General features: G+C 42.4%; 1 pseudogene; it reads right to left on the bottom strand.

Moving 5' to 3' along the window:
• Positions 1–2108: 2108 nt before the first annotated feature.
• Positions 2109–7547, bottom strand: LOC105295659 (annotated as a pseudogene).
• Between the last annotated feature and the right edge of the window lie 423 nt (positions 7548–7970).

The following is a 7970-nucleotide window of genomic DNA, read 5'->3' as shown; positions in this document are numbered from 1 at the left end:
CAGCCTAACTTTGATGACCCAGCATGTCCTGCTTATAAGCACTTACAGTTTGAGATTGTCAACAGTATTTGTGGCCTCTGAAAATACTCACTCTTTCTAATTTTCAGAGATGCCATAGGTCACATACAACCTAGACTGGACTTGACTTCATTTTTCAGCGACACCTGCCTCTGCATATGGTCTTTGCTCTGTTTGAGAAGCCCCTCTCTCATGAGCCAGAACATCACTGCTTAAGCTGCCTCTGGCTGCTCTGCAAGATTTCACATGGGCCTTCTCTTAGATTCTGGACCTCAGTTCCTTATGAACTCTAGTGGCTTTTACGTAATAATGACCGACAAAGACAAGAGCTGCCTGCAATAAATACTCAGGACAAAAATCCCCTGCCATTATCCCCAGAGATCAAATAAAAGATCTTAACTGTGTGGCTCTATCACAGCGGTCCCCAACCTTTTTGGCATCAGGGATCAGTGCTCCTATAAGAATCTGATGCCTGATGGTCTGAAGTGGAGCTGAGGTGGTGATGCTAACACTGGGGAGCAGCTGCAAATATAGATGAAGCTTCACTTGCTCGCCTGCCGCTCACCTACCGCTGTGTGGCCTTGTTCCTAAGAGGCCACTGGCCAGAACCCATCTGTGGCCCTGGGATTGGAGACCCCTGATATAGAAGATCTCACGCTTGGGTCTGTTTTGCATATATTCCCACATAATTCTTTGGTACTTCGATCTATCTACTTCCTGCTGAGCACTTTGTTAATTTATTTACACTTTCACTCTTCAAAAGTATATATAGAATTAAGACTCATGTTAAGTTTGGAGTCATCTAGAAACTATCTCTGCTCACACTTTCTTCAGACACCAGACAGCCTGACCTCTTCCCTATGGCATCTTCAAAAGTCGATGGACACATGGCCACACATCATCTGAGAATCAAGATAGAGCACAAAGGAACTGGGTTAGGGAGGGGAAGAGGAGAGAGGCTAGACAGGAGAGAGAAGAGGAAGGGGATACTGGGTAACGCTACAGGTTTAGGGAATCTCAAAGTAGAGGTTAGAACAGTGGTCAAAGTGTTGGGAATGAGAGAAAGTTCTTGGAGAAATACATTAAAAATAAGAGGCTGCAACTGCAGAATGAGTGAGGTCACAAATTTTGCCCGGTGAATTTCCAGTTTCCTGGGTTGAGAATTCTTTCCTGCACACAAGAAAGAAAGCGTTGTTGAGAATACCTCTAATTTAGGGTTTGGGTTCCAGGGAAATATAAATCCAAGGAGACAATCTCAGTCCAGTTGCAAAGGAATGCCAAGAGGTTTTAAATGTAGAGTGTGAATATTCAGGAAAAATAAGAAGCTCAGGAAGAACCTAGGGACTGGAAATAACTCTATTGCAAATATCTACCTTTAGCTAACAGACAGGACTATTCCAGATGCCAAAAAAGAAACAGGCTGCACAGGTGATGGATTTTTTTCCCCTGGATATGGGAATCTGTGTCACAATTAACCTCTTGATGAGAGCTTTCTCCCAATTAAGTTTTAGTTGACAGATGGTAAAACCTGGACAACTGGCAAGTCTTGACTGACAACTGGAGAAGATGAAGCCATTAATTTTTTCTCTTTCTGCCTCCTATTTTATCTTCCCTCTTTCTTGTCAAATACCCTTAGCCTCTGAATACTCATTTCCAGCATCCCTTCTAGAAAACTTGCCCTGACCTTTTCTCTCCCCAATCCCACCTTGCATTTGGATTGAGCACCTTTCCTCTGGACTGTCATAGTACACTACGCACATTTTAAATAGCACTTAACACATTGCATTATAACTTCTCTGTCTTTTCTACCAGATTTCAAGTTCATTAAGGGGGAGAAACTCTGTTTTACTCAAATACTTTGCCTTAGTTTCTAACACAGTGCCTGTTACATCACATAGGTCAATTAGATATTTCTGAATGAATGGATAAATAAATGAATACATGTCTATGAATGAATTATGTATCTAGTCTGATAGTATTCCTTTTTTTTTTTTTTTTTTTTTGGCAGATCCTGCCTCAGGTTTATTTGTACAAGTAGCACAGGAGGATACCAGCTCCATGCAGATGGTAGCCCAGGGGTCACGCCAGGCCTTCCGCTCTCACACGAGCAGACAGAGACTTCTACTCTGAAGACTTTGTGGGGGCCTGGGCACCCTTGGAAGCTGAGCCTGAGCCTGAACCTGAACTGGAGGTGGAGCTTCAGCTGCATGCAGCCTGGGCCTTGGTTTGAGCCTTGGCCTTGGACTTTGGCCAGCAGAGCCTGAGATCCTCAGCGATGCGGGCACCAGTGCATTTCCCAAGCTTGGGGTGAGCTACCCAGGCAAGTCAACTGAGCTTGCGGCTGCCGCCCTTTGGGACTTGGGTTTGACCTCTTTGGGCTTTACGAGGGACTCCATAGCCTCAGCTCATGCACTCGTGGTCTTGGCATTGTTGGCCCGCATCTTCTGCAGGCCCTTCTTGTTGTGCTTCTTGACAAAGCACATGTTCCTCAGGAACTTGGGGTCCTCGTCCTTAAAATATTCTTATCTTCATGATTGGGATATCTCGATGTCATTCCTGTGCCATTTTTGGGACTGGTTGTATGTGGTGTGGTTCTTGGACCTAGCCAGGTCTGCACTGAAGCAGGTGACTCCTGAAGAGCCTGGGAATGGAAGAGCAGTACTCCATTCTTTCGTATTCTAATGTAAGGATTTAGGGAGGGCACGGGTACATTTTAAGAAATTAAGTGACTCAAAATAACACTAAACTAGTCACCAAAAAACTTTTGTTTTGTAGTCATCGCTGAAGTATAAACATGTCTCGCTATCTCTAAACAAGTGTTCAAAGCCATTGCAAGGCTCACTGTTGGAGTAGAATTGTTTGTTATTAAGATTGCTCTCTCTAGAGGGGCAGGGGTCTCACACATTCCAGTAAACATGTGCTCCTTTTTTGGTGCCAGCTTGACTTCACACTGAACATCACACCTGAACCTGTTATTCACAGGAAGCCGTGCCACACTCTGAGCTGCATAACAAATCTGTGTTGCTCAACATCACATCTGCAGGTGTCACATCAGTATTGAAAGAGACATTCATAAAGCCCCTTGAGGGAAAGAACCACCCATCTCATAGGTCCCCAGAGGATATACAGGTAAGGATGGGAAAAGCAGCCGAGTAATGGCACAGGCAGGACTTTCCCAAAATTTGATGACAGTGTCCCTTGGGGCAAGAAAGGCAGCAATACTCTTGCTTGAATTGACCAAATTAACCAAAGGATAGATACATATAGAACTCTTACAAATAACCTTTTAGTTATTTGTAAATGCCACCGTGTAAATACCCCACTAAAACTCAGAACCAGGGAGCAGTTCTTTCAGGGAAGAAGGTAAGATGTTGGGAAGAGCTACATGCTTGCTTTATGGCTCTTAAGGTTAGGAAAGCCTTTTGCTTGGGTAGCAGCTTCAGAGAGGTGGAGAGAGGGGCAGCATGAGATCCAGGGAGAAGGAGGCATAGAGCCAGATATTTAGATCAGGCCACACCTTAAGAGAGAAGGATAAAAGGGTTTGTAAGGCTTCCAGCCAGGCCACCCAAAACAAGGGAGAAAAAGAGTATTTAGGGCAGAATTCATTACTAAGAAAAAGCCACGGGCTTTTCAAATCCTGATCAGGCTACAGGACAAGCTCATGAACGCTCCATCTGGAGCCCCGCCAGCATCTCTCATGGCCAGCATGATGAAACCAAATATTTAGGAACAGCCTATAGAAGACTATGCTTCCAGCTACTTACAGGGGGAAGGGAAGGTGTTAGAGTGGAGTGCACCATGTCCAAGCTGCAACAGATTCATATAAACAGTTGTTAAAATGGTAGATTCTAGATACCATTGCATAGCTATTAGAGAATCTCTGAAAATGGGCTTTGGGAATCTGCATTTAAGTTAAATGCTCCCCAGGAGATCCTTGTTACACTGAAATTTGAAATCCAATGGTTTAGTACGTAAGAGGACACATTTTGAGTAGAAGAGACTGGGGTTCCCATAGAAGCTTTCCACCCATTGACTGTGTGACTCTGAGAAGTTGCTTAACACCACCACCCCCCACCCGCCATCCTGTTTCCCATCTATAAGAGAGGGATAATAATATCAATGTTCAGGGCTTTTGAGCAAATTAAGTGAAATACTGAATATAAAGTGCTTAGCATAATGTCTGACACATGATAATAAGTGGTAGCTATTATTATATAATAATTATTGTAGTCTTTTGGGGTAAACAAAATGAATGCACATAATAATTGCAGATAGCTAGTAACCAAATGACCTGATATACCCAGAGCCATTGTGAAGGAAAATATTTTCTCTTGAAATATACTCCATTTATCTTTCTGAAGAAGACACACTGCATCTTTTGCTGTTTCTCCAATTGGGGTGGCCCAATTGTTGCTACAACTTTCATGCCATTTCTCTAACAAAATAATCTTTAATTGGGGGATTGCAAGCTGGAATTCAATGTCTGTGCCCTTTCTTACTAGCTGTGGAGATAATAATAGTACCGACCTCACGGTGCTTTCATGAGGATTAAATTACATAGACCATGAAAAGTAAGTACTTATTAAAAAGTAACATTTTTTAAAGATACAGGGCTTTCAAAGTAAATTAGCCATTCCCAGAGGGACATGCACTCATATACTCACTCAGCAAATGATTTTTGAACTCCTACAATATGTCTAGGGTTGTTCGTAGTTCTGGGAGCAATGCAAAGAAAGACTATTCCTTTCCTTCCAGGATCTTAGTTATGGTGATGCTTGAAACAAGCAATGTCATGAGATTATTTATTGTATGGGAAATATCAAATGAGTAACATACACTGAGCCCCTTGGTTTAGGGGAGACAAACAAAATTTCAAGAAACAGGCATAGGCTGATCTGAATAAGAGGGAGCAGTCTTGACAGGGAGAGCTGAAACAGAGCCTAGGTGAAGAGGACATTTTCAAACTGCACATGTATGTAAAGGCACATGTCTGAGTGTATGCCTAGAGCGTAGACTCATACAGTTACCTTCAAAAGTCACTGCATTCTGACCCAGAGGTTTGCTCCCTGCCATCAGAGAAGGGATGTAGTTATCAAGATGCTAGAAGGGTGCAAGTGCACACAGCATAGCAAGAAGACTGCTCTCAGGTGGCAATTTCAGATCTGGAAGAACAGTCCAGACGAAGTCAGGCATAGACTGCATATATACACCCTTTCCTTTGGTTTTATAGGGAGGGGAAGGGGAAAGGGAATTGAGCGTGCAGAGCCTATTCACACGGCATCTGCCACGGAGACCCTGCATCTGCCACCCCCATACCCTGAGTCTCTTCTAACACAGAGCTGTGACCTTGAACTTGATCATCACTATACACTAAAAATGCTAACTTAGAAAGGATCAGAAGGACAGGAAAACGGAGAATTGAAAGAGAAGAAAAAATAGAAGGGAAAAAGATGGTGAGAAGCCAAAAGAGAAGAAAGAAAACGATGGACAAACGTGCCATCTATTGTACTTTGAAGAAATTACAAATGATAGAATGGATTTGGGTAAGGCAGTTTGTCCTATCACCATCCAGGTTTCTGCCCTTTGCTCCTAACCTTTCATACCTATAAACACTGCTTGGGGTCACCTGGAAAGACACTCACAAATACTTTTTTATTTATGAAGTCGGTCACTTATTTATTCATCATAAGTATTTACTGAGTGCATCCTATATTCCAGGCAATGTGCAGATGCTGAGAACATAAAAGTGAGCAAGATAGATATAGTTTTTAGCCTTGTTTTAAATCACCCATCAGGGACTTTTGAATTGAATGCTGTAGCTTAAATGTGCTAGGCATTGCAGAAAGTACAACATAATTTAAAGACATATTCCATATTCTCAGAAAGCTAACAGTCTGCTTGAGGAAATAATAATAATGTGCCTGAATTAATCGTCTCCTCTGAATAAGCCTAGTCCTCAGTGACCTTTCATTCCTCTGTACTCTCACGTCTATCTATCCACACATGACAGACATAGCACACACTACCTGTATTGTTGCTTTCCTGCTCATGCATATATTTATTTCATCCTACAAAAGGCCCGTATTAGTTAATTTATGCTGTTTAACAGACTAATGCAAAACTCTTTGGCTTGAAATAGCAACCATTTATTTAGTTCACGATTCTGTGGCTTGAGCTCAGCTAGGTGATTCTTACAGTCTTGGCTGAGTTCATTCATGTATCTACCAGCAGATGCTGGTCTGATAGGCAGCTCTGCTTTCGGAGGTTAGATGGACGTTAGATGGACGTTAACTAGGGCATGAGAGGTGACTAGGCAATACGGTCCCTAACTTTCTGCAAGTGGTCTAGACTTTTTCTTATGCAACTTGGCAGATTTTCTAGAGATCTAGTAGAAATGTACAAAGGTTCCTGAAGCCTGGGCTTGGAACTGGCACATCGTCACTTCTACCGTATTCTGTTAGCCAAAGCAAGTCACAGGGCCAGCTCAGACTCTACCTTTTGATGAGAATAGCCGCAAAGACACATTGCAAGGGCATGGATACAGAAAGGGTTGTACTGACGTCATCTTACTCTCAATCTACCACTTTGACTGTTAAGCTTCTCAAGAGAGATGCTGTTTACACATTTTCATAGTCTCAGAGCTGGGGGAATAGCTGGCCCTTACTATCGATATAGGAGCAAAAAGCCAGTCTAGGGAATTGGGGAAGGTCCTCCTAAAGAATATTTAACATTGACATTTGAAAGTTAATTAGAAGTTAGATAAGCGGAAAACATTCTGGTCAGAGGAAACTATATGTGCAAACTCTGGAAGTTGGAAAGATCCCTGGATATTCCAGGAAAAGAAACAATGAGTGAGGTGGGAGAGGAGTTGGGCTGGGGTGGAGTGGAGGAGAAGGTGCTGCAGGGCTAGGCAGGCATCATAATTGAGAGCCTTGTAAACCTTGATAAGGAATTAGGGTATTATGCTAAGAGCAATGGGAAGTCATTAAAGTGTTTTAAGCAGGAAAGAGAAATGATGAGGCTTGTGTTTCTAAAAGATCTCTGACTCTAGTATGAAGAATGGATTAAGGGAGAGGAAAGAGGAAGTGGGAATAATAACGTCCTAGTTTAAATTTGCAAATACCTCTGGCAAGATTAAAGGGTTGTCAGCTATTTACACTTTAAGGGCATGATGCAGGACAGAGATTCCCCACCCCACACTCCCGCCCCCAACTCCAAGCTGCATGAGCAGATCTGTTCAGAACGAGGAGAAAGGAAGCTTTGCAGGGAGCATGCTCAGTTTTCTGGCAATGCATAACTTCAGCCAGTATCTCAGGATGGAAGAACAATAGAAAGGTCATCGATTAAGAGTCTTTTTTTCCTTTCTATTAGCAGACCTTATCATTTGCCTTTAAGTAAGACTTTTTGTTTTGATTTAAAAAATCACCATGAGTAAGTAAAAAGAAAATTTCCAGAAGGGCATTCAGATCCAACAGGGTTTTATTTCCTGTCAGGACTGAGGTTAATCCAACTCTTACTTCCGCTGACATTTAACGGTAACTACTATTTATTGAGCTCCTACTGTGTGCCAGGCAATTTAAAGTTTATCTCGTATGGTACTTATGATAACCTCTTTAGGTAAACACAATTATCCCATCTTACAGATAAGACACTGCAAAAATATGCCACTTGTCCAAGGTGACATACGGATAAGAGCAAAGCTGGAATGTGAAGCAGCAACTTTATTCTAATATCTGTAGTAGCTAGGGATCACTCTCTAAGCCTTAAAATGTGCCAGGCATGGAGTTAAGTCCTTGGTTTGCCTTACCTTGTTTTATCTTCCCAACAACCCTTTGCGATAGGTGCTGCTATCATCTCTACTCAACAGATGAGGAAAATGAAGTTCAGAAAGGTCACATAGCTTGCCCAAGGCCACATAGGCAGGTCTAACATCAGAACCTGCATTTTTGACT

This window comes from Pteropus vampyrus, unplaced genomic scaffold, assembly GCF_000151845.1.
Source record: "Pteropus vampyrus isolate Shadow unplaced genomic scaffold, Pvam_2.0 Scaffold110, whole genome shotgun sequence".
Lineage (NCBI taxonomy): Eukaryota > Metazoa > Chordata > Mammalia > Chiroptera > Pteropodidae > Pteropus > Pteropus vampyrus.
This window is presented reverse-complemented; position numbering and strand designations above follow the sequence as displayed.